Consider the following 27,568-nt stretch of genomic DNA (forward strand, 5'->3'; position numbering starts at 1 on the left):
CTGAAGGTGTACAGAAGAAAGTGTTTCAACCTTGCAACCCCCCCTCCCCCGCACCTCCCTTTTGGGTCAGGACCCCCAGTTTAAGAAATGCTGGTCTCCACTGTGAAATCTGTATAGGGTAAAAGTACACAAAACCACAAATTTTTACCAGGGGAGACCAGATTTCATAGTCCATGACCTATTTTTCATGACAGTGAATTTGGTAGGGCCCTAAATATAACACATGCCTTTTTGGTGGTTGTTTTTTCCATAGCTCAGTAAAACTTCCTCCTTCCCCTAAATCAACAAAGATAACATTTTAAAGATGAATGAAATGTGTTTGAAATAAAACACAAACCTTTTTCAACTTCTGAGGGTGGAATGCTGTGAAATAGAGCAATGGGCTGTATGCTGCCTTCTATGATGGTGCTGCACTGTCTGCTCTTCTGCTTCAGGGGGAGCAGTGGTCATATTCATAGTGCTGCATTCACATTGCACAGGACTCTACACCCCTTCGTAGCCTCCCTAAGTCTTGCTTCCACCTGTTGCAAAAAGGGTTGCCAACTCTGACTGAAGCTGTTCCAGATTCCCCCCCCCCACCCCCCCATATATGTCATTTTCTTAAAATATCCTATTAAAACCTCTCGGATTGCTTTCAATAGTCACCGGAAGATCAATGCCAATTGCAGGAGCCTCCAGGCCAATCCTGGAGGGTTGGCAACCCTAGTTGCCAACCAAACTAGTTCTGGTGCAAGAGAGCCCTGCGCACACTCAGAGGAGGGGGCAGGATTTGCCCCTAGCAAAATATTTGGGTTGCTTTTAAAATTACATACAAGTACATCTTAAAACAGGGTATTTGAAAACCATGTCCTCTACTTTACCAGCAAGGACATATACTCAGGCTTTAGTGTTTTTACTAAAAAAGGAATAACTCTCAACACCTAAATATCATCAGGAATAGCAGCTTCTTTATCTGCTTTAGGTGTGTGAGGAGTGGATGTATTAAAAAGACACTGAACACAGGTCTTAGAGGGTTTTTATTTTAAAAAAAAAAAAGCCTTTCACTTACTATTAAAGTTCATTTCTTGTAATTTAGGGAACATATATAGTCTAATGATTTAAGATCTTAATAAATAAAAGTATTTTAAAGCATGCATGGTTCCTGATAGTTTTATAAGGCTGCATTTCACGAAACAAACATAATGGCCTCCTTATTGTGAAACTATTCATTTTAAAAAAAGGCTTGTTTTTAGAGTGTGGTTTTGGACTTCCAGCCGGCTTACACAAGCTCAGTAGGACTCCACCCTACATCCTGTACAGAGAAGCAATTCACAGGACTATCCATTGTTCTTTTTGGTTTCTGCATGCACTCTGATCTTAAGTATGGGAAAGTGTGGAATATGAAAAATATTAATGCAAAAGAACTTTAGCAGCTCAAATAATGCTCAGTCCTGCAAGGTGCTGAACCTATAGAGTTTCATGGAAGTTGAAGGAAACTCAGCGCAACACAGAAGTGGATCTTTTGAAAAGAATACAGCATAACTGTGCTTCCAGTAAAAGTATCTTATGTTTGATGCTATTGGTAATTCAGCAGTGGTGTTAACTGTATATACACTTGCAGTGTGACAATCATATGTATGCACCTCTGTCAATAGGAAAAACTGAGGTTTTTTTTTTTATTCACAAAATTTCAAAATAAAATAATTCAGACTGTTCCTAGACACACACTTTCTGTTGTTTTCCCAATTACTGCACTGTTGCTGCTCAGTTATTATAGTGTAAAGCAGGTCAGGGATCTAGAGAATATCAGGCACTGTAAAAACTAAACTGGAGCTCAATGGATCTGAATCTGCCACTCTTACTTATGCCAAGTGGTACTTTACTCAGTAAGCAGTCCCACTGAAATTAATGTGCCTACTCACAGAATAAGTTGTTCTTCAGCCCAATACAAGCAGTAATATCTGTGAGATTATTCGATTATTTTTTTTTGCTGTTTTTGTTAATTTTTCCTTTCCTCGCCCCCCTCCCCCCCATTTTGTCTTTTTGGACAATACATTTTAGGAGTGAGGTGTTGCTTTTAATTTTGTCCATTAAAACCAAAAAAGAAAAATCAGCACTGTTAGTGTGGGAAAGAAGTATCAATAGCATCGTTTTACAAGGAAAAAAAAAAGTCACTACTTGTATAGTGCAGTTTGTTACCTGCTTGGCTTATTTGTCTGTGTCTTTGTTGGTCAAACTGTGGTTTAGGCAGTTTTAACATATTGAGAGCTCAAGATTACCAAAAGAACGTTTAAGCTATGTTCTCTTCCAGCAATCATCTGAAAGGACTCACCCTTTATTGCCAATCTGCTGAATGTTCAGCAATCCCAGAATTTATGGCACATAACATAGGATTAAATAGCAGCGATGTTCTCTCTAATTTTTTCCACCCATGTGTGGAATAAATTATGTGCACCAAGGTAAGGTGAGGATGTGCACCATCACTGGAGGCAAAAAACCTAGATAGAATTTTTTTTTTAAAGTTACCAATAGGGATAATTAACTCTAGCCAAGACAAGTTAGGCATTTTAGAACCCACTACTCAAAGAATTAAATTTAAGTGTAAGAGAAAAATAAAAATTATGAAATGCATAGACCAGTCAAGAAACTAAAATTACACACTTTGAAAGAATAAAATTACAGAGAATATGTGCGTTGCAGGAAGTACCAAGAAGTAACAGTGTTGGGAGGTGTGTGACGCACTGTGTGTGTGCTGGTTGCTGGGGAAGTTTCTGAGAGACGCCCATCCGCTGTCTCTTTAAGGCACTCACTGAAAGCTCCCCTCCTACTGAACAATGTCGTCCCCGCCTTCCTCCCCCCCAGTATGCGGTACATGGGGAGGGGGTGAGACTGTGTGTGTGTGACAGACAGACAGAGATTGTGTGTGCTGGCTGCTGGGGAAGTCTGTCTCTTTAAGGCACTCACTCACCAGAAGGCTTGTTCAGACCTCAGAGCTGCAGCGAGTCACGAGTCCAGAGCCCTGTCCCCTGCTCTGTGGAGATGGAGTACAGGGGAGGGGTCACCCTGATATCAGCACTTTCTTTCCTCCCCTGCTCTGCACGGCTACCAGGAGGGTCCTGGGAGCAGCTGCAGGAGCAACAAAGCTGCAAAGCAGTGGGGTGGAGGGGCACCTGAACATGCTCTGCTGGCTTGGTATGCGTGGCTCTGCTAATCAACTGCAGGGCACTTGACTCTCTCCTGGGTGGCCGCCCAACTGCTCATCTTACAGGGAACGCATGATTGCAGGCCTTCGAATGAACAAGATAAGATCTACATTTTAAATCATTTAGAACTCCTGTATGTTTCCGACTGAATGCTTCACTCACATCCCTTTCCTTTTTCCCCTTCACCTCTTCGCATACAAAATTATCTTAAAACAATGTTTTAGACAGATCTTTGTGAAAACCAGGGACTTCAGAGGTTCCTGCGAATAGTTTTGTAGTTTTTGGTTCGAGTCCATCAGGTTGCACAAAATGCTGTTCCCCAAACTTCTGCTTTCAGTTTTGCAATTAAACAAACCCACTCAAACAGACCAACAAAAATCTAAAAATCTAAACTGAGTTTTAGCTGGTTTTATTTTTAAAAAAAGTTGCAATTTGCAAGCTCCCTGCAATTTCAATGGAAAATTATACATTGGCCTAGGTTTGCTTGGCAGGTATGTGAGTGAGCCTTAGCAAGCCTTTCTATTAATGTGGACTACATTTTTAGTTTTGTAACTAAACTTCCTGGGTCCAAGTCTGGTGTCTACACTTCAAAAAGGATGTTGAAAAAATTGAAAGGATTCAGCAAAGAGCTACAAAAATGATTCAAGAGCTGGAAAACCTGCCTCACAGGGAGAGGTTCAGTAAGTTCAATCTATTTAGTTTATCTAAGGGAAGGTTAAGAGGTGATCTGATCATGATATACAAGTACTTAGATAGCTAAGTTATGACAAAAAGAAAAGGAGTACTTGTGGCACCTTAGAGACTAACCAATTTATTTGAGCATGAGCTTTCGTGAATACAGACTAACACGGCTGTTACTCTGAAACCTGTCATGAGTTATGACAGTGAGGCTCAGGCTCTTTAATGTAGCAGGGAAAGGTACAAGATCCAATGGTTCAAAGCTTAAAGCTAGACAGATTGAAACCAAATAAGGCATTTTATTTTTTAACAGTGAAGGTAATTAATAATTGGAACAACTTATATAAGGACTTGGTGGATTCTCCATTACTTAGTGTTTAAATGAAGATTGACTGTCTATAAGAGTTGCTGTAGCTCAAACAGAAGTTATGGGTTTGATACAGAAGTTCATGTGTGGATGCCCTATGTTATGCAGGTGGCCAGATTATGTGACCATAATCGTCCTTTCTGCCCTTAAAATTTATTAAACAAAATGAGTTTCCACACATCAGCTGGCCCAAGTTGCTGTTTCTTTTAAGCATCTCTGAATATAGAGCATTAATGTTTATAATAACCCTTCACAAATTTTTCTGTAAGAAGTTCTTTCCTATGTCAGTGTTTTGAAAATGAATAGACACACACACCCAAAAGCTACAATGTACCTGACTTCTTCACAGGTAGTGAGGAAGGGGGTACAAGGTAACCTCCCATCTTGGTAACCAATGACCTGGCCTCAGTTACTCAAGCCTTTGTCACCACTCAGCTGGACTAAAGCAATGCAGTATGCAGCTGGGCAAGACTGAAATGAACTCTCCCAGGAACTAGGGACCGTTGGAAACCCACTACCTTCCACTCTAAGTGTAAGGTGTATTTCTTTTACTTTAACTACTAAAACATATAGCAACATATGTATGTATATAATATATATTATTAAAAATTCAAAACCAAAACATTCCTTTGCACACTCATCTCTTCTTAGGAAGAGAATGAGTCCCCTTTGTGGATGGCCACCAGTGTGCTGGAGTTCAGGTACTACTCAGGTCATGAGCATGATATAAGAAACTACATTGAATAGGATGCAGACTAGTGCCAGTAAGGCACAATACAGCCTTATATATTATTTTATTTATTTCTCTTTACAGGTGCATCAGAACAACAAGTATTATAACAAATTTTAGTCAGTCATTGTTTTTACCATACTTTGAAGATATATATCACTAAGTGCCAAGTATTAATTATTAAGTTTACCTAGGAGTACAAGCCAAGATCATGGGGTTTGTTTCTGGACCGGTGTCAGTGAGCATACAAGAACAGCTCTAGGAACAGGGTGCCCAATCCAGCTCCCATTGAACTCAAAGGGAGTTTGGACTTGATTAGTTAAATGTGCACCTTCTGCAGCAGCTGAAGCACAGCACTGTTTACATTCTAAGGTAAGTTATTTTCATTTGGTCAGTAGATTGGGAGATTTGTGTGTGTGTGTGTGTTTTAATTTAGAATTTGGAGGAAACTTACACAAACTCAATTCTCGGCAGATAGCACAGGCCAGCAGTAATTGCTAATATATCAGGAATCATTGTCCTATTTTTAAGCACGTTTCGCATTCAGTGAGTCTCATCTCCTCCCACTTATGTTTTGTATAAATCAGCAGGAAGTGAAAGGAGAATGAGACCTTCTGAGATTTCAGAACATTCAATAAAATTATCTTCTATGATTATTTCATGCCATTTAATGCTGAAGCTTGTTTTGAAGGGTATTGATTCCAAAATTAATGTCATATGAAAAGCTATTTAAAACTTCACCCTGAATTCATAATTAATTATATTTGCTTCCTAAAATATTTCTTCACCATACGCCACCCATATCAGAGCTTAAAAAATTTAGATACTTGCCGTATCAGCAAAAAGAAAAGGCGGACTTGTGGCACCTTAGAGACTAACAAATTTATTTGAGCATAAGCTTTCGTGAGCTACAGCTCACTTCATCGGATGCATTCAGTGGGTTTCCTAATTTAATGTAGTTTAATTTTGTTTTGTTTTTTAATGTTCAGCATCCTTTGGGATTTAAATGTCTGATTGTTATGCTGAAGTTGAAGGGGAAATAATGACTTGCATTTTTACAAGATAAATGTAATTACTGCATTTTCCAATCATTAGGTAGGACATGATATTAAATTAATAGATTGAGAGTCTGTTGCAGTTAATAACAGCAACGGTTGAATGCATGTTATTACCTAATTTTTATTTGTTTGTATTTGATTTACAGATGATGCATTATTAAAAAAAAAAATCCTACAGTAAAGAAACTTTTCTTTCAGAAAATCATGTGTAATTTGTTTAGACATTCAACATATACATTTTTATATTCAGTGCCAGATCAAGCCATAGCCAAATATCTAGGGTCACAGCTCCTGGAGTGATGTGAGAATATCAGTTTTAATTTAAAAAAAGAGAGATTACAACAAAATGGTTACAAAGAAAACCTTTAAAACATGAACCAAGTGTAGTCAAAGCATTGATGGCTGTCTGAAACTGTAGACAGCCTGCTACCATAGTTCTAAAAAGAGTCTTACCAGAGATTACTTAAACTGGAAGACATAAGTGAAGCAAGTTATTTTGTTCTCTTTTGTGTTCAGTTATTTTGTATGTCTGATAGCACTTTGAGTAGTAAGTTTCACTGTTTTGTGGATGGTTTCAGAGTGGTAGCCGTGTTAGTCTGAATCAGCAAAAAAAAAACAAGAAGTACTTATGGCATCTTAGAGACTAAAATTTATTTGGGCATAAGCTTTCGTGGGCTAAAACCCACTTCATCGGATGCATGCAGTGGAAAATACAGTAGGAAGATATATACGCACAAAGAACATGAAAAAATGGGTGTTGCCATATCAACTGTAACAAGACTAATCAATTAAGGTGGGCTATTATCAGCAGGAGAAAAAAACTTTTGTAGTGATAATCAGGATAGCCCATTTCAAACAGTCACTCAATTTCAGACCTAAAAGTCATGATTCTCCAACAAAAAAACTTCAAAAACAGACTCCAACGAGAAACTGCAGAATTGGAATTAATTTGCAAACTGGACACTGTTAAATTAGGCTTGAATTAAGACTGGGAATGGATGGGTCATTACACAAAGTAAAAACTATTTCCCCATGCTAATTTTTCCCCTACCGTTACTCACACCTTGTCAACTGTTTGAAATGGGCCATCATGATTATCGCTACAAACGTCTTTTTTCTCCTGCTGATAATAGCCCACTTTAATTGATTAGTCTTGTTACAGTTGATATGGCAACACCCATTTTTTCTGTTCTCTGTGTATATCTATCTTCCCACTGTATTTTCCACTGCATGCATCCGATGAAGTGGGTTTTAGCCCACGAAAGCTTATGCCCAAATAAATTTGTTAGTCTCTGAGGTGCCACAAGTACTCATAGTTTGTTTTGTGGATGTATGGTCGCAAATCCTGTCTCATGCACTGCTCGGGGGGAGCTATGCTCATCCCAAACCACAGCAAGAGGGCCTTTACCTCCGTCCCAGCAGCAGGCTTCCTGCTGTATGAGTCTTGGGTCCATAAAGAGTCTCTTTTCTAGGCAAAAAGAAAAGGAGTACTTGTGGCACCTTAGAAACTAACCAATTTATTTAAGCATAAGCTTTCGTGAGCTACAGCTCACTTCATCGGAGGCACAGAGCTAGGAAGCAGCAAGAGTAAGGGGCCAGGTGAGGGAAATCCCCTTTAAGCTTCATAAACCTGTGTAAGCCTGGGGAGCAATGGCTCCCCCTCACTCCTTGGATCTCCTACACAAGGCCAAGGAGCAACTGGAACCTGTTTGTTATTCCACAGTCCCTATATGGATCGGGAAACTGAGGCAGGATCGTGGAGCCTCAGACCCCTGCACAGAGCTAGGAAGCAATGGAAGCCTGGGGCAGGGATCCCCCAGCTTCTCTCAGAGAACTGTACAGAACCAGGCAGCAATGGAAGCTTGTGGAGGATACCTAGAAAGCATCCCTTCGTCCCTCCTCATCTCTCTCCATGGAGTGGGGAAACAATGGGAGCAGGGAAGTAAGGCAGCAGAGAAGGAGGGGTTCTTCACCCCCATGATTCCTCTACAGGTCTCAGGAAGGAGTTTGGAATCTGAGGAGCTTTGCCTTAAGAGTGCTGCTGCTACCAAAGAGGCAGGAGTATCATCTTGATAGGACGGTAGGAGAGAGGACCTGGCACATTTGTTGGTGTTACTCACAGGCCTGCTCCTCCTACCATATTGTAAAAATGGGGTAGAAAAAAGAAAGACAGACAAGTTGTGCTATTTAAAGGATATTGTATCAAAAGTTTAAAGTGGTTTGCAAATAATTATTAAAAGAAAAAAAAACGCAGGTGACCATGTCTCTTTAAAGCTCATTGAAAGGGCTCTCCTAGAGTGAGTCATCTGCAGCTGTAGAGGAACCCTCAGAGGCAAACTTCCACTAAAGCTTGCCTTCTCCCTTGAAACTAAATAGAGCTGTCAGAGATCCAGAGACAGGGGCAGAAGAAAAATACCATGATTCATTTCTTCTGAGTTAGATACACATGGGAGATTTCCCTAGTGTGCCAATGGTGTTTTGTTTGTAAATCACACAGATCTGTACAGGCAACATTGTGCAGCTTCAGACTCTTACCCACAAGACTGAAATACCCAAAAGCCCATCCCCAGGAAATGCACAATAGTGTTGATATGCCTGTTGCTACTAAGGAAGTGGTTTCTGTTATAACCACCCAGCAATCTGCCAAAGCCCAGAGTTTGGACAGTTGCCAGGCTAAATCATACTAAAAGTTTGTTTCCTTTTTAACTCTCTTCTTAACAGATCTTTAAGTTATTGCTGCATCTCACCACCATTTTAAAACTACCTACAAATGTCAGGCTTTTGAGCTGCAAGTAATCTACCTTTTCAATTTAAAAAAAAAAAAAAAAAAACGACAAGGCCTCAGAGAATCAAAATTTCCAATAATTAATGGAAATTACTCTCAAATATGATACAGTGGTGAGATGGAGGCTAAGGCAGCTGAGGCTCAGGAATTATCCACAACTGTATCCCCCTCCTGTCAGTAATCCTTTTTTGACCCTTAGCTGGCACTAGAAATATGACAGTACTGCAGAAAATGCAGTGCATTACACCAGGCAATGTTTTGATCTTTGAGGCATCAGGCGCCCCCTAGTGGACTTTTTCCTTTGAACATTTGAAACACAGTCTTTCCACAGAGGACTGCATACTGTACATATTACAATATGGCTGTCAGTTTGAGAGCCATTTTTAGTTTGCATGTAGAATGATGACATATGCTTTCACTTTTATATCACTGTTGTGCACATAATTCTTGTTTAATTTTTTGACATATGTAGGCATTATTTTTCCCCATGCATAAAATGTAAGCTATTCCAAATATACACACCATCCAAAGGCAGTTTGATTCTCTTGGACACACAGAAATGTCTTGCCTCAAAAATAGAGAAAATAAGATTGTAAGTCTACTCAACAGTAGCAGTCATTGTTTAATATCCGATTTTAGTGGTGCACTGAAATCAAAGGATTAACCACATCAATTTAATGTTAAGAATATAACAAAAATTTTAGACTTCACATTAACCCTTGAGACATACACAAAGATTCCACTATCAGATATATGTGCTGAATGCTCCAACTTAACATATTGGGAGAGGCATTCAGTCTGATAAATAAGTGTAAACTAAATTTAAAACATTTGTTATAGGTTACAGTCAGTCTGTCTGTTATTCTAGATTCATAGTTGAAGGCCCAAAATGCATCATTTTTACAGGTACATTCTTACTACGTAAAGGTGCAGAACTCCTGAGGAACTGAGATAAGTTTATTTACAGAGTTAACAATAGAGCAGAAGACAAACACACAAGGCAAACTCTTTTCAGTTAAAATGAAATAACCAGACTATTGGGTCTCTGAAAGCTGGACCTTTTGGTGGCTTATTGCTTACTGCAATTGATCTTTATAGTGCTGTATCACTACACACTCATAGCTCTTGAAGCTGTTTCTTTATGACAATAACTTTTCACTGTCACGGTGATGGGCATGATATGGTGCCCAAATCCCTGGATGCCTCTCTAAGGTGCAGAGACAATTTGAACATATAAAATGTGTGCTGTTGCTCCTGCTGGCATTATTTTGTCATCTTGGACTTCCTTCGGGGATTTAAATGTGCCTGTTAGCTTAGACAGGGCCTCTTACTCCCATACAGGGGTTGATCAGACCCAGCGCAGTGTCAGGCATCCTGACATTATGTGGTGCTATTTATGGCCACGTGGTGACTGGCAAATGGCAGCCACTCTGCAGCTAGTTTTGTGACTGTAACTCTTTCAGATTGAAGAGCTCCTGAGAATTAATGTCTCTTGTGTCTTGCTTCATTTCAAATAGTAGCAATTGCAAGTAAACAGTGGCTTACAGGATCTCATCATGAGTCTTGTATATTTCTTCATGCAAGTGCCTCTCTTGTTTTCTGTATCACATGGACTCTGTCATGGTTTAAGTTGATTTGATACAATATCTTTTAAGATGATGTCACATCATGTCACATTATACATAACCATTTCATGCGATTTTGTAAAGATTAACTAACGTGAAATGCTTTCAATTGGAAAGTGCTACAGAAGTGCAGGGTATGATAACATTTATTACAATTCTAATAGCAGTAGTCATTAAGCACAGGAACATATAAGAGGGTCCACGCTGAGGATAGGATTCACAAAAGGACTTAGGCACCTGGCTGTACTTTAGATGCCTAAGTCCAACATGTAGGCACCACAGCTATTCACAAAGTCCCTGCTCAGCTGCCACCTAACCCTGTAGGTGCCTAAAGTTCTCTAGGTACCTACGTTTCCCTGTTAAAGTTTCCCCTCTTAAAGTACCCATTGTTACACATTTGTTTTTTTTTAACCCAAATCTCTTAGTGACTTTTACTCTGTGTGAGGTGGTATCAGGAAATAAATCAAGGGAGACACGGCCATCCGACCGATAGATGGCTGGCACAAACAGGACAACACAACAGTGCTTTTACTTAAACCTTAACTTTACTTAGTCTCAAACATTTACACACGTCTGCAACAGGTTAGTAAAACACCCCCAACCCTTGATAATTACCAGAGCTGAGTGTGGCTTTCGAGTGGCACAGCAACAGGCTTCCATTGGACAAACTTCCGTCTGCCAGTGGGGACCCCAAGATGCGTCCAGAGGGAGCATCCCTGAAGAAACCCTCCTAAAGAGTCTACCTACCTCAAACTTTTTTCCTTATTTATACATCAGTAATACAATGACCTATCACTTAAAGAAAACTTGCTAATCAAGCAGTTTTTAAAGGTCAAGCAAAAGGTTTTCTTATGATCATCAATTAACCAGATATGTTTTTTTCAGAGTGTACATGCCTTGGGACCCTGAGAGACACATTCCTAAGAGCACATTATAGACATGCTTCCTGTTTTTCTAAAGTACCTATAACAGCATTTTCAACATTCTTAGCAGGAAGGACGTGGGGTCAAGCTGCCCTTTCTGTGGCACCCAAAACCTCCTCCCCTCCTGCCTTGGTTAAGCTAAAGCCGCTACATGGCCAATTTACGGCCTGCTGACTTGGCTGCTTTTAGCAATAAGCAATAGTGGTTTCAGGCACTTTACTGGTTTGCCAAAGTCTTCCCGTACACCATGGCACCTACATTTCAATAACTGACCATGTGCACAGCCGTGAAAGTCCTGACATGATGCAGTAGCTTGGCACCTAACTCATATCTAAGCTCTAGCAGGCTTCTCAAACTGGGCATTCCCCTGTTTCTCTTACATTTGGGATCCGAGCCAGTAGGCATGCTCAGAGCACACCTAAACCCATACAAGGTGGCTAGAGAAGGGGCAGGAGGAAATGGGAGAACCATGTTCTACTCCCCCAGCTCCATTTTTAATTATTTATATACAGTGGAACAGCTTCAACAGGATAAGTTAAGAGAAACCAGCCCTGGAATATTCCATAACCTGGTGGATACAGCACTCACCTGCGAGACCCAAGCTGAAATCCCTTTTTCACATCAGGCAGAGGAGGAAACTGAAACAGTCTTCCACATCCTGGATAAGTGCCCTAATCATTGGGCTAAAAGTTATGGGTGGGAGGCACCACCACATCATCCTGCTCCTTGACTTTTCTTCAAAAAGAGCTGACCAGGCTTAGGTGCCTAACTGCATGAGAGGGTTTATGGCTGTGAAGCCTGAGTGGAGCCAGGCGCTTCCCTCCAGCCTTGTCATAGACACCTGTCTCCCTGAGGGGGATGCGGTTTAGGACAGATCCTTCTCAGCATCCTTTCTACTGGCTAGCTTAGGTGGCTCCCTGCTCAGCATGCTGGCCTTTGTGCATTGTACAGGGAGCCAGGCACCTAACTCAGGGATGTGAATTCCACTGAGCATTGCAGCACCATTTAGTCCTAAGGGTCAAATTCTGGCTTTAGCTATTTTTGCACAATTCTCATTCAAGTCAGTGGGAGTTATATACACATGCCTGAGGACAGACTTGAATTGGCCCAGTGGCAATTACTGGCTCCCTTAGTCTATAGGTACTATTTTCCTAGGCCTTAGTTGTACCAGTTCCTAGGCCTCCCACCTTGAAACAGCAGCAAGTTCAGAGGAAAGGGTGATTCCCAGCAGATCAGTCCAACCTTTTGAAGTTATATTATCACTCTGCTCATGGGATTGTTTATATTGTGAGATTCTTAGCTTCTTTGTTCAGTACAAGAGACTTCTTTGTGATCACATCTCATGCTGTGTAATGCATAAGCCAGTGCATGGGGGACTCTTGGGAGGAGGGAAAAGCAGCAGATTCCCTTTCTAGGACCACTGGAGTCCCAGGGCCTGCTTTCTTCCCCCATGAAGAGACTGTAACTGAGGTTCAATGAGGTGGTAAATATGGGAGCATGATTTATCCCATCATGGCTTGGGTTGTCACAATGTATATAATAAATGCCCTGAAGTGACTTAGCTGTTTGCACAGTAGAACCAGCAAAGATAAGTATTGGAGAAAGAGATATAATTCCTCTAAGCAAAATCTGTCATTTCCAAGTGTAGGATGTTATCACTAATAATTTGAGCTAAGTGTGTGGTCTCTTGTTCCTTCTTGAAATCAACCTACTTTCAACTATCCACAGAAGGCTCCTTATGGTTGTAGGTCTTAACGTCACAGCTGGAAGCCCTGACATTGCCAAGTCCTGTGCTGGCTGCTTGTGAAAAATCATTCATGAATTTAGCTACAGCCAAAACAAGAAAAGTAAGAGCAGAAAAAGCCCAGCAGCTTGAAAGCAAATCACCTTCCTTAGGTTATCAGCTGCATCTGAATTAATTCAATGAAGAATGCAATTAGTTTCCAGAATCTTAGAAGCTTTAGAGGAAAATAACAAACAAGTGTACTTACCACATTAATGTGTGTGTTTAAATCTTTTGATTGAAATGGGTATATCTAAGAGTTGACAGTGCTCAAAAGACTTGCATTTCATCACTTTGATCATCTTTGTCACTTGCCTCTGGATCCTTTCCAGTTTCTCTACATGAGTAGTTCTCAACCTATTAATCATTGTGGGTCAGATATGCCAGGCGGCAGCTCTGACCCCGGATCCTGTTGTATGTTGCCAGGTGGCAGCCCCAAAGCTGCACCCCATTGCGCAGGGCTGGGAAGCAGCCCCGACCCCAGACTCTGGATCTTGCTGGGCAGGGCAGCAGCCCCAACCCCAGACCCTGGACCCCACTGTATGGGGCCGGGCAGCAACCCTGACTCTGGACTCTGCTGTTCGGGGCCAGGCAGGTGCCCTGACCCTAACCCCAACCCTGCTGTGTGGGGCCAGGTGGCAACTCTGATCCCAGACCCCATTGTCAGGGGCTGGGTAGCAGACACCCTGGACCCTGCCAGGTGGCAGCCCTGACCCTGGACCCTACCACGTGGCAGCCTCAGCCCCCGACCCCGTTGCCCTTTAGCACACAGCTGGGCCACAGGTGTGTGCTAATTGGGCCACATGCGGCCCACGGGTTGAGAACCACTGCTCTACATCCTTTCTATACATTGGTAACCAAAACTGGACACACTGTCCAGCTGAGACCCAACCAGTGCTGAGTAAAGTGGTACTATCACCTCTCATGATTTGCATGCTATGCCTCTGTTAATGCAACCTAAAATTGCATTTGCTTTTTTTCCAAAAGCATCCCATTGCTGACTCATGTTGAGGTTGTGATCCATTACAACTCCCAAATTCTTTTCAGCAGTGCTACTGCCGAGCCATTTATCCCCCATTCTGTATTTGTGCATTTGGCTTTTCTTCCCTAAATGTAGCACCTTACATTTGTCTTTGTTGAATTTCATTTTGTTGTCTGTAGCCCAGTTCTCCAGTTTATCAAGATCTTTCTGAATTTTAGCTCTATCCTCCAAAGTTTTGGCAATCCTCCTAGCTTTTTGTCATCTGCCGATTTGATCACTGTGCTCTCTATTCCTACATCCAGGTCATTAATAAAGATGTTAAACAACATCGAACCCAGAACAGATCCTTGTGGAACCACACTTGAGACCCCCCACCAATCTGACATCATTATATTAATAGTTACTCTTTATTTGCAGTTGTTTAACCAATTATGTATCCATTTAATAGTAGTTCTGCCAAGCCTGTATTTCTCTAGCTTACTTATCAGAATGTCATGTGGGACTGTGTCAAAAGCCTTGCTGAAGTCCAGGTATGTTATATCCTCCACATTCCCCCTATCCACCAAACCAATTGCCCCGTCAAAGAAGGAAATCAACTTTGTTTGTCATGATTTGTTCTTAGTAAATCCATGCTGGTTGCTAGTAATTACCCCTTCATTCTCCAGGCATTTGCAAACTGAACGTTTTATACATTGCTTTAGTAGCTTCCCAAGTATCAAAGTCAGTCTGACTGGTCTATAGTTCCCTGGCTCTTCCTTTTCCCCCTTTTAAAAATGGGCACTGTTAGCCCTTCTCCAGTCTTCCATGCCCTCTCTTATCATCCATGAGTTTACAAATATTGCCAGTGGCTCTGAAGTTTTTTCAGCTAATTCCTTCAATACCCTGGCGTGGATAGCACCAGGCCCTGCTGATTTGGGCAGGAAAGTGGCAGACCCAGCACTAGAACCCTGTCTGCTTCATCCTAGGCTAGTGCCATGTCCATGGGAGAATACTGTGTCTCTAAAAACCCTGAGTCCATGAATAACTGCAAACCTGGCCTTTATTGTAATAGTTATTTATTGAGGGCTGACAGCATCCTCGGTGCTGTACAAACATAAGGGAAGATCTGCTGTCTATTTCAAGAAGTTTGCAATATACATTAGAGACACAGGGAAGTTCAGTTGAATCTGAACTGTACTTAGTGCATCTGAGAGAAGAGGTTGTAAATGTGGTAATGAATCCCCTTTATGCCCCTCCAATCCTGGGTTCACTTAAGAACTGGTCTGGCCCACAGTGCAACTCAGAGCAGCGTGAGGGCCTGTTCCAGAAGCTGAGAACCAGTGGAATATTGCAGCTGTGTTCCCATTCTCTAATCGTGGCTACACTCTATGCTAGCGGCCAAGGAAGCGGGTGGTAGCTGACCCTACACCAGCCATAAGTTCCCCTCCAGGTGGGAGAATCCCTAGGAAAATGGTTATGCCATCCTTATGGCCATTGGGCACCTCTGCAGCAATGCAAAGCGCCATATTGAGGTAGAGGATGTGGGTGAAACAAGGGTACACGGCTTAAGTATTAAATGTTAAAGTTGGGGATGCCTTTATAAAATGTGTTTAAATCTATATTAATACTTTCTGGTCATATCAAAGGGGCCCAGTTTAAGTTCTATTGCCAAGTTTTATTGTTGCATAATACTTCATATTTCAAGGTAAGTTTTTATATGAACCAGTAATTTAGATGGGAGATTGTAATTATGTGAGGTCTTATATTGTAAAAAAGTCCTTGAAACATGTTTTGCAAAGGAAATTATCTATTCTTAACATCGTGGTAGATCTGCCACCAACTGCTCATGAAAAGCAGTAGGAATTAGCTTCACAGAATATCTGTTGTCAAAATGAAAGCATGCTAAGGAAGCCCCACACTATGAATAAGAAACTGATTTTTCACTTTTAAACCACTTTGAATTACTGGAGGTAAATTATTTCAGCATTTGCTAATAAAACACCTTGCCAGCCAAAACCACATTCAGTTTAGAAGAGCTTACTTATTTATTAGAAATAAAAAGTTATTTCCTTAAAGTAAAAAAAGTGTATGTATAATGTCATAAGGAATTTACGTTGTGGTTTAGCTTAATTGTACTATCATTTCATGTCAATCCAGCTAAAACAAAATACATGATCTGGGAATTAAGGAAACCAAAGAGTTACAAAAATTAAGGGGATATTTTTACACACTGGATCAAATTCCATTAGTTGAACTAGTATAGCACTTGAATTAATTGACATTACCTTCTACTCCTGCTCTAATTCTGTGCTACTGCACAATGCAGAATTTGCACAGAATTAATGTTCCCAGCAGAATTTGTGATTTCCCCAAGCAGTCCTGCCCTCAGCTGGCATGGGTGGCTGGGCTGACAGGGGGAGTGTCAATATATTTTGTTATTTTGATAAATAAAATATGCAGAATTTTAAAATATTGTGCACAGAATTTTAAATTTTTGGTGCAGAATTTCCCAAGGAGTAATATTCATTGGAGTTATTCTTTGTAATATCTGACACTAATGTTTGTTTTGTGTGAGTACAGCAGGAGCAGCTCTGAATGTAAGTCACTGTCTTTTGGGGGCAAAAGATCCCTTATCTGACTTGGTTGGTTGGTACAGGAAGCATGAAAGATGTTAACTGATTATATGAACTATCAGGAACAGACAGCTGCACAACTCACTATGTAACTGATTATATTTTTGATATTGTCCCATTAGAACTAAGAAAATTAGTCTTTGGAAAGCTGCATCTCATCAGGAAAGTGGTTTCAGGAGCGCATATCGCTTTTTGCCTTTTATATAAAGGTATCAGGAATTCAACAATTATCTTTTTAAATTTAATCATTTACTGAATTTCCAGATTAGACTCTTACTACCAATAGCAAACCAGTTAGACTGAATATCTCCCCTGCATATTAATGCAATTCCTTTGGGTTTTGCTTTTGTGAGGACTTGCATTCTCTTCTGCTTTAGAAAGGAGCTCTTGTGGCACTGTATTGCTCAACTACATTTTTCCTCTGACACTTTTCTAGATAACAAAAAACCTAAATATAAAGAATCAAAACAAAAATATTTGTTCTGACAAGACACTTAGTTCTATTATCATAGATTTTAAGGCCAGAAGGCACCATTATGATCATCTAGTCTGAACTCCTGCATAATACAAGCCATGGAACATTCCCCAGTAATTTGTCCATTAAGAGCCTAATTTAAAAAATCCAGTCTTGACCTAAAAATACTTCAAGTGATGGATCAGAGAAATAGATTGGCCTAACTGTCCTCATATTAGTTTTACACCAGTGTAACTCCACTGATTTTTTTGTGGAGTTAGTCCAGATTTATTAATTTAACAGTCTGAGGAGAAACAGGCCCACTGACTATGAGTCAATCAAAACGTAGGAGGAAATGACCAGGCAGAAAACACAAACAGAAACTGTATTGTCAGAGCAATATTGCAAGGACTGAATATTATTGTCAACAAAAGGAACAATTTAGGTTCAACATACAAGCTGCCTTAAATTAGTTTTACAATCTGGTAGAGTCTTGCCTTTAGGATTTAAATCTTTTTTAAAATAATCCTGCACTGAGAAACTGATAACAAATACGACAGGTTTCAGAGTAGCAGCCGTGTTAGTCTGTATTCGCAAAAAGAAAAGGAGTACTAGTGGCACCTTAGAGACTAACCAATTTATTTGAGCATAAGCTTTTGTGAGCTACAGCATCCGATGAAGTGAGCTGTAGCTCACGAAAGCTTATGCTCAAATAAATTGGTTAGTCTCTAAGGTGCCACTAGTACTCCTTTTCTTTTTAATAACAAATAATAGCTGCTATTTATTTGGGATCTGATTCTGCCACCATTAGTTAGGTTAGTACCTTGCTCTGCAAGTAGTCTTCTTAACTACTCAGGGAGCAAGGTATAAGTCAAAGTGAGTAAAGTCCTTATTAACTAGACTGTTTTCTGCTGACTCTAAAACAAGCTAACCAAACAGTCTCTATTTTTTTAAACTGAATCGTGCAGCTCCAGGGCGTTCCCTAGTGACTGATCTAGCAAAGACACGGCCTAGAGCGTTAATTGGTGGAGCTGGGTTTGTGAGGCAAATAGCAGAAAGACTAGAGAAGCTGAGGGAAATAGCAGAAAGACTAGAGAGGCTGAGGGAAAATGCAGCAAATGGCCAGGTTTGCTGTAAGCTGGGAAGAGGGAGGTGCAGTATCTCAGGTACAGGATGGGGAAGGGCTGGCTGCACTCACTGACTGACAAGTCCAGGCACTAGTTGACTACCCAATACCATTGACCAAAAGGCAGGTACACCACTTCCTAGGCTTGGCTGACTATTACAGGTAGTATGTACCGAGCATTGCTATGAAAGCAGCCCCCCTTACTGAACAGGTGAAGGACACTAGCCCCAGAAAGGTTAAATGGACAGAGGCTTGCAATGGCTCCTTCAAAACATTAAAGAACTGTTTCTTAAAGAGCAGGGGCCAGGGAGAATGGGGAGGTGGGGTGCAAAATACAGGTTCATCTAAGGCATCATTTTCCCTAAGACGAACCCTGGTAGGGCCAGCCTTCTCCCCTAACCCTTCCTGCGCCCCCTTCTCCCCTAACCCTTGCACTCCCCGCCTCTTTCCCCTTCTCTAACGCCTCCTGTGCCCCCTTCTCCCCCAACCCTTGCACTCCCCTCCTGCGCCTCCTTCTCCCCTAACTCCTCCTGTGCGCCCTTCTCCCCTAACTCCTCCTGCGCCTCCTTCAACCCAACCCCAGCACTCCCCTCCTCTTTCCCCTTCTCCCCTAACTCCTTGTGATGGGGTGTGCATACCCTGCACTGGACAAGAGAGGATTAACCCCACACTATGGGTGGAGGAAGTCCCATCCCTCAGACCGTGCTGGGCATGCGCCAACTACTGCCTCAGTATAAAAGGGAGCAGCCCAGCTCATTCTAGGCTGACCGCTGGAGGGGAAGGACCTTGGGTGGAGGCTCCAGCTGAAGAGCCATCACAGCCTTTGCCTACAGGAAACGGAAACTCTGAGAGCCAGACTGGAGGGCTGCATCTACAGGGAGTCACCTGCGCTGAGGAGCCTGGGAGTCCTGATGCTCCGTGAACTACAATGCCTGGAAATGCAGCAGGAAGTGACCCAGGGAGGGATCGCAAGTGGTACCTCCCACCCGTGTGAGGTCAGCGTGTTTCTGTGGGAGTCCCCGCTGACCCAGAGGCAGACCGCTCTGCCACTGAGGAAAATTGATTTCTGTTTGTCCTTATCTCATTTGCAAGAAAACAGTGGTCCACTCTGTCAACATATTGCTGACAATCCTCATTTTCGGCATTCCTCAATTTTATGCAAAGGTGCCATTCTTATGTTTTTCCTCATCACCAGTTTTTTAAAGGTGTCAAGGTTCCTCCCCCACTCTGAACTCTAGGGTACAGATGTGGGGACCTGCATGAAAAACCTCCTAAGCTTATCTTTACCAGCTTAGGTCAAAACTTCCCCAAGGTACAAAATATTCCACCCGTTGTCCTTGGACTGGCCGCTACTACCACCAAACTAATACTGGTTACTGGGGAAGAGCTGTTTGGACACGTCCTTCCCCCCAAAATACCTCCCAAAACCTTGCACCCCACTTCCTGGACAAGGTTTGGTAAAAAGCCTCACCAATTTGCCTAGGTGGCTACAGACCCAGACCCTTGGATCTTAAGAACAATGAATAATCCTCCCAACACTTGCACCCCCCCTTTCCTGGGAAATGTTGGATAAAAAGCCTCACCAATTTGCATAGGTGACCACAGACCCAAACCCTTGGATCTGAGAACAATGAAAAAGCATTCAGTTTCTTACAAGAAGACTTTTAATAAAAATAGAAGTAAATAGAAATGAAGAAATCCCCCCTGTAAAATCAGGATGGTAGATATCTTACAGGGTAATTAGATTCAAAAACATAGAGAACCCCTCTAGGCAAAACCTTAAGTTACAAAAAAGATACACAGACAGAAATAGTTATTCTATTCAGCACAATTCTTTTCTCAGCCATTTAAAGAAATCATAATCTAACACATACCTAGCTAGATTACTTACTAAAAGTTCTAAGACTCCATTCCTGGTCTGTCCCCGGCCAAGACCCAGCATACAGACAGACTCACAGACCCTTTGTTTCTCTCCCTCCTCCCAGCTTTTGAAAGTATCTTGTCTCCTCATTGGTCATTTTGGTCAGGTGCCAGCGAGGTTACCTTTAGCTTCTTAACCCTTTACAGGTGAGAGGAGCTTTCCCCTGGCCAGGAGGGATTTCAAAGGGGTTTACCCTTCCCTTTATATTTATGACAAAAAGGTGCACAAGAAACACACTTTACTTACAGTATTGCAGGCTGGGAACATGCAGCTTTATTTAAGTGCATAACAGAATGGGCGAAAACATGCAAAAACTGAACAGTAGGAGAGGAGTGGAGCATGGCTCCAACCCATAATATTCTCAGTAACCCAATTAAGCCCTAGATGACCGTTTTACTACATAAATTCCCAATGTGGGTTTACTAGTTAGGTAACTGCAAGTGAACATTGCTGGTTAGGCATCTAACAGACCATACACAAATACTTGATTTACATGTGTATTTGTATCATCATACATTAGTTAGGTACACACAGATGTAAATGTACAACTGCATATGCCTAGCTTTGAAAATTTAGCCCATGATTTTTTTTTTAATGTTTTGGGATCATTTGGATGCAAGACAATATTTATTAGAAAGATTCCCAGAATAGAAAGTGAGTAGAAAACCACATGAAACAAATTCATTTTGTTAGTTACACTAAAAAAATACCTTTTAGCGTAATTTAAATCTAAAACTTCAGGAGAGGAAAGATGACATTTAGAGTAACTGGCCACAAAGAACACTTTATACTTCATTAATATATAATTAACTACACATTTATGCATGGCCAAAAATGAATTTAAATTCTATTTCCTTCTTTGTAGAAGCTTAGTCTTTGCTGCCTCAGGAATAACATTCTAAGAACATTGCATTTGTTAATTAGGCTCTTAAGGAAACAAAACCTAACAAGGTTATATACAGATATCACAAACCATATTATCTTCTCAAATCTCACTTCTGTCTTGCAATATTTGACTTAGGAAGGGTTTAGAATTCACTTCAGATATCTTTATAGTAGATTACAGGAGAATTACTTTCAAACTAAACCAAAAAAATCAATCCAATGAGTCATGACAAATTGTCATTACTAAGTTAATTTTTTCTCTTTTACGCTAAGGAGAAGTTAACTGTGAGGAAAAGCAGTTTCCTGACTGTGACTGTTCTATGGCATTTAACGTTAAAAAGAAAATCCGAGAAACCACTCAAGCCACCATTTGTTATAATTTCACAGGTAGATCTAATTTATGGAGGGAGCCTGTTTCCAAGATTAGGAGCAATACTACTAAATGAATCTCCTCTGACAGACGATTGAGTTAGAAAGACCTCCCATTAGAACTGTGCTCCAGTAGAATGTAAACAAGAAACATTGTTTAATAAGATCAGCGTGATAATGGAGAGCTAAACTACGGAAAGATTTATAGTCAATAACAGATAGGTAGGGCTAGATCAGGGTAGGCAACCTATGGCATATGTGCCAAAGGCGGCACGTGAGCTGATTTTCAGTAGCACTCACACTGCCCGGGTCCTGGCCACCAGTCCGGAGGGCTCTGCCTTTTAGTTTAATTTTAAATGAAGCTTCTTAAACATTTTAAAAACCTTATTTACTTTATATACAACAATAGTTTAGTTATATATTATGGACTTATAGAAAGAGACTTTCTAAAAACGTTAAAATGTACAACTGGCACACGAAACCTTAAATTAGAGTAAATAAATGAAGAATTCGGCACACCACTTCTGAAAGGTTGTCGACCCCTGGGCTAGATCCTCAGCTAGTGTAAAATTAGACTACAGTATAAGAATGCTGATTTACACCAGTTGAGGACTTAGCTCTCAGATTGTCTCTTCTGGGCACTGGAAAAACAGTAGAATTAAGAGGAGTCAAAAGAAATAAATTCAGAAACCTTAGTAAGAATACGGTTGTATGCAGAGACTTGGATATGCTCTAATTTAGGGATTGTTTCCCTGCAATGCTATATTACAATCAATCACAAAACCTTGCATGAGAATCCCCGAAAGAGGAAAATTTAAGGATGAACTAAACCTTAAGGCTTAATTCCAAGTTTACACCACTGGAAGACAAGACTGACTTCACAATTGGAAGGCTGCTGTAACAAAATGGGAAGATAGCATCCCTTTCCAGTGCTGGGCAGACTTAAACAGTTCTAAAGTGTCTATTTTGGGATTGTTTTTCACAATGACAGGGAATTGCTTCCTCTACTACACAAATGACTCAGCTGAAATTGCCCATGACAACTCAGACACATCTTATTGTCAGCATTTGCTCCTGATCTTTCCTCTGACTTGTTTTGTGACCTTGAGCAAATAAGGATCCATCTACACAAGCTCCTGAAGCAGTCCCTTTGGATATCTGATAACAATAGTGCCCAGCCTATATCAGGACATGATTTGGACTTGCCTGTATATCCAGGAGCAAACGTTTTTATAAGGATTGTTCTTTTTCCTCCACTCCCTTTCCCTGGTATATGGCATTGGCTGTCAGTTCCACAGATCCACGGTGATGAGTTCCATCATTTAGATTTTATTTGTTACAGGTCTGGTACCAATCACCTACCCATACTCTTTTGTGAAAAACTTAGCACATAGTAACATAGCAGCAAGTAGAGAATTGTGTTACACCTCCATGACGACCAGGGATGGTATTCTGTCCACCCACTCAAACAGCCTGCAAGGTTTGGGGAGACTTTCTCTGGTGCAGGCACTTTTTGGCTGCTCTTGGGGGCTCTACACTGGCCACCGCAAGCCCTGGTGTAGGGGGGCATGCTGGGAAGATGAGAACAGGTGCTGCAGTCTTAGGATTTCTACCTCTCCCTCCTCCTTGTTCAGCTCACACAGTGCCAATCTTTGTCTGATTCACCTATTGCCATGGAGACCAATTTTGCTTCCCTTGCTCTCAGGCTGAAGTCTATCTTCCACAGAAGACATTGCCAGCTGCTGAATGACCTGCTTGGCTCTGATATTCCAAATATAGAAAAATACCCATTTGCAAGCATGATGCTTAATTAAATCGATCCTGTTTGTCCCCTCTGCAGCTATGAAAATGTTGGCCATCATGGGCCACTTCATTCAAGGATGGATTAAAGCTACATGTGTTATAGACAGATAAAGAACACAAGCCCCCTCACCAGATCATTACCTGGTGGGGATGATGAGGCTGACATCAGATGATCTGTCTCATCATGCCTTAATCCACCACTGTTTATCAGAAAATATAGACTGAGCTGTCTGTATTTTGATCCAGAATATAGTTTACCTCAAATATTTGGCCAGGAAATTTGCTTATTCTTTTGATAGGAGTTCCTGCTAATCTTTGAAATGGAATTTAGTTTATGTGACAGCTAAGACCCAAAAGCATAAGAGTTGCCAGACTGGATCAGACCAGTGGTCCATCTAGTGCAGTATCCTATCATCAACAGTAGCCAGTACCACATGTTTCAAAGGAAAGTGGAAGAAACTGCTCAGAGGACAATTATGGAATAAACTGTTATTAGGAGAATTTCCTTCCTGTGATCCATCAATGGATTATACCCTGAAGCATGAGGGTTTATATCTCTTCTAAAAAAAATTATCCTATCTAATGTAATCGAGAATTTTCTTATTATCCTTACAGATGTCCTATTTTGAATCCTGCTTAGCTCTTGGTCTCAATGATACTTTATGGCAGTGAGTTCCATGGGTTAATTAAGGGTGTTTTCCCCCTTACATCAAACTTATCAATCTGAAATGTGTTGCCTTTCAATTTCATTGAGTGCCCCCTCAGTCTTCCACTGTAAGATTGAATGAGAGGGAGCACCCAGTTTACTTTCTCTGTATAGTTTCTGTATGTATTTCTCTGTATAATTAATTATTTTGTATACTTGTGCCATGTGCCCTCTTATTTGTGTCTCCTCTAACATAACTAGCCCCAATCTTTACAGTTTCTTCACATGAAAATCCTTCTACACTGGCAATTTACAGGGCTGCAACTTTCTCACTCAGGGATGTGAAAAAACACCCCCCTGAGCGCAGCAAGTTTCAGTGCTGTAAAGCACCAGTGTAGAGAGTGCCCCAGCGCTGGGAGCTGCGCCCCTCGTGGAGGTGGCTTTTTAGAGCACTGGGAGAGCTCTCTCCCAGAGCTCTGGCGCGACCACACAAGCCACACAACACGGCAGAGCTTTAGTGGTGCCAGCCTAGACTAGCCAATAGGGGCTTCTGATAACTCAATGCATGTTTGAACCTCTCTGTTTCTACGCTATCCTCTGAGATAAAATAATCCTAACACTCCAGGTGAGGGAATACCATTAGTTTATATAATGGCATTATAATATTTTTCCATATTATTCTCCATTTCATTCCTTATTCATTCAAACACTGTTTGCTTTTTTGACCACTACAGCACATTGAGCAGAAGTTTTCACTGAGCTGTCCACAGTGACACCCAGGTCTTTTTTCCTGAGGAATTACAATTAATTTAGGACAAGATAAGGTGGCTGAGGAGTTCAAATGATTCCTTCCAATGTACCTTACCCTACATTTGTCAATAATGGCTTACTCTGCCTTCATTCAACCCATTCTTCTAGCTTTGTTAGATTACTCTGAATTTCTTCAGAGTGCTCTAGTCCTGACTATCCTAAATAATTCTGTCTAATATGCACATTTTGCCACCTCACTGTTTACTCCACTTTTCCAGCTCACTGATTAAAATATTAAACATCACTGGTCTTAACATGGAAGCTTAGGGTACCTTTTGTCCATTTAGTCAAACTTAGCCACTAGTGTCTATAATTAGTGCTCACAGTGAAGTGACTTTTTGATTACTTGGCTCAACATTCATTATGAGTTTGTGGATAACTATGAAAAATATGAAGATATACAGTGCACCAATGCTCTCTCATAAACTGCATTGGAGGCATCTGCTATAATCAGAAATATCTATAAGTAAAATAGTTTCTGTAAAAGGGTTTGGGAGCAGACCCAACCACCAAGAGGGGGCACCAGAACATAAACCAAGTTTTAACTAATGGGGGGTATGATAGATGTGAGACTTTGGAGGCATGGGAACTTCAAAAGACTGCTATAGAGAGATGTGCCAAGAGATTAGCCATAAAAAGTTATGTTATTATATGTATCTTTGTGAGCTAGGGATTGTATTCTAGTCCTATGGAGGAGGGTTACCCAGTTTTCCCCAAGAGCGGAAACCAGTGGATTACTGCAGATCCTGGGACTCTGGTAAACAATTCCAGAGAAATACCACCCTCTCGGGTGAATTACATATACTGTGGGTGAACACTTTTCACAAAGCGATCACTCTATATCTGACCTATCAGTCCTCAGCCTCAAAGGAAACCTGCACAACGCTTTCAAAAGATGAGCCTGGGGGGTTAAATTCATTACTCTGCTGGACACTAAAAATCATGGACTGAACAGACAAACTGGATTTGTAGCTTATTACAATAATTTGTAACCCACTTGCCCCCTCTTTTTGTCCTTAGTCTGCAGAGGTGTTAAAGAGCCACTCTACCTTGCATGGTCCCTTACAATATGTGTTAACTACTAATACTAGACAATCTGTTCCACCTTGCATTTTGCTGTGATGCTGGGAGATCCATTCCCAGACCTGAAGAAGAGCTCTGTGTGGCTCAAAAGCTTCTCTCTCTCACCAACAGAAGTTGATCCCATAAAAGATATTGCCTCACCCACCTTGTCTCTCTAATATCCTAGCACCAACATGACTAGAATTACACAGCATAAAGTAATATAAATAGCCATGACAGAACCGACAGGGAGACCTTGAAAAGCATGGCATTCAGCCTGAAGGACATCTTTTTGCATGTTAGCTAAAATTTTAGTCTTGAGGTAGCAGACCAAAGTTTCCTGTGTATGTAAACAATTCTGCAGACCATAGTTACACTAGCTCAGCTAGAGAGGAAGATGGTCAGGACACTAGCCTAGGGCTTAGAAGAGGTAGGTTTTTGCGGGATAAACACCCAAACCCTAGTTAAGAAAATTTTGTAAGTTAAAGCACTCTGTCTGGAAGTCAAAGCTGTGAGGTTCTTTTGTATTGCAAAGCAGTTGCTCAAAAGGAGAGCTGATGCCTAGACCTACCCTGAAAGTCCATGTGGTCCTTAGAAGACTTTCCTAGGTGTCAGGCCCAGGGACTGGGGTAGAAAGAGAAAATTGTTAAGCAAACTTAGTTTTGTGTTAAATCCTAGAGAGAATCAGCTCAAGCCAGCTGCTTCTTGGGACAGGGCAGCAGTGTTTTACCCGTGGTTTCTGCAAAAGGGAGTTGTTGCCTGTGTGCCAGTTGTCTCCAACTCTGTTCGAGAAAACAGGATTAAGGTTACCAACTTTCTAATTTCTGAAAACTGGACCCTCCCCCGCCCCACCTCTTTCCCCACGTCCCGTCCCTCCCTCTCCCCTCCTCCCCCATCGCTTGCTGCTCTCCCCTCTCAACTCCAGTCTGAGCAGCCCCAAGGGACTTGCAAACCCCAGCATCAGTAGGTAGCCAGGGAGTGCAAGTCAGAAGAGTGTTACAGCTGCCTCGGAGCAGCCAGGCAGCCCTGCTGGAGAAGTAGGGTGCAGCCCTCCTGCATGGCAGCTCCCGCCTCCCTCTCTGCTGCCTGCCCAGCAGCCCCCTTCCCCACCCACTCGAGCCCTCCATGCTCCAAAGCTGCCCTCCAGGGGAATGTTCCATGCCCACTGGGAACCCCTTAGCCACTTGCTGTGGGCCCCTGCACTCTGTCCTCTGCTGCAAACTGTGCTCCTCAAAGGGGCTACCTGAGCCGGTACAATATGTGCTGCCATGGGAGCCACCGCTTCAGGGCCAGGCAACAGGCTGACACTCTCTCCCCAACCCCAGCAGTAACCGGACTTTGAGCATCTGGTCAGTACATCTGACCGGACATTGCCCGGTCGCCTTTTCAGCTGGACTTTCTGGTTAAAAAAACAGACACCTGGCAACCTTAATGGATACGTCCACATTTTGTAACTTAGCTACATGAAGAAATTATGTGACACTGCCTGCTTCAACTGGGAAACTGACCAGCAAGGACCCAAACTCTGCTACCAGTCAGCAAAGTGGCAACATCAGTATATTGTACAGGGCCAGTTTCTGGCCAACTCTTACATGCAGGAGCAAGACGTGAGGGTGCAAAGAGCTCCCTCTCCCTTCTGCTTCCATGCCAAGGGGCTGGTAAGAACCCCATTAGGGAGTGTAGTACCTGCCCCCCTCCACTAGCACTCCCTAGGGTGATAGCTATCTGAAATGGGATAGGGATGGCACTGGCTAAAAGCAGGACCCA

The 27,568-nt window shown here is 41.7% G+C and overlaps 1 protein-coding gene across 5 annotated transcripts in view; it reads left to right on the forward strand.

Annotated features, from left to right (window-relative positions):
* The window catches only part of LOC144275978 (uncharacterized), a 66,248-nt gene that overhangs the window by 28,241 nt on the left and 10,439 nt on the right, over positions 1–27,568 (forward strand). For 3 of the 5 annotated variants that reach the window (XM_077835722.1, XM_077835742.1, XM_077835750.1), the window contains one exon: positions 5,042–5,329. The gene's annotated coding sequence lies outside the window, so the exon portion shown is untranslated. Of the gene's footprint in view, positions 1–2,290; positions 4,760–5,041; positions 5,330–6,161; positions 6,564–27,568 lie in introns of those variants that run through there. The other 2 variants (XR_013348171.1, XM_077835732.1) reach the window with 2 other exon arrangements.

Source organism: Eretmochelys imbricata, chromosome 1 (genome assembly GCF_965152235.1).
Source record: "Eretmochelys imbricata isolate rEreImb1 chromosome 1, rEreImb1.hap1, whole genome shotgun sequence".
Classification (NCBI taxonomy): Eukaryota; Metazoa; Chordata; order Testudines; family Cheloniidae; genus Eretmochelys; species Eretmochelys imbricata.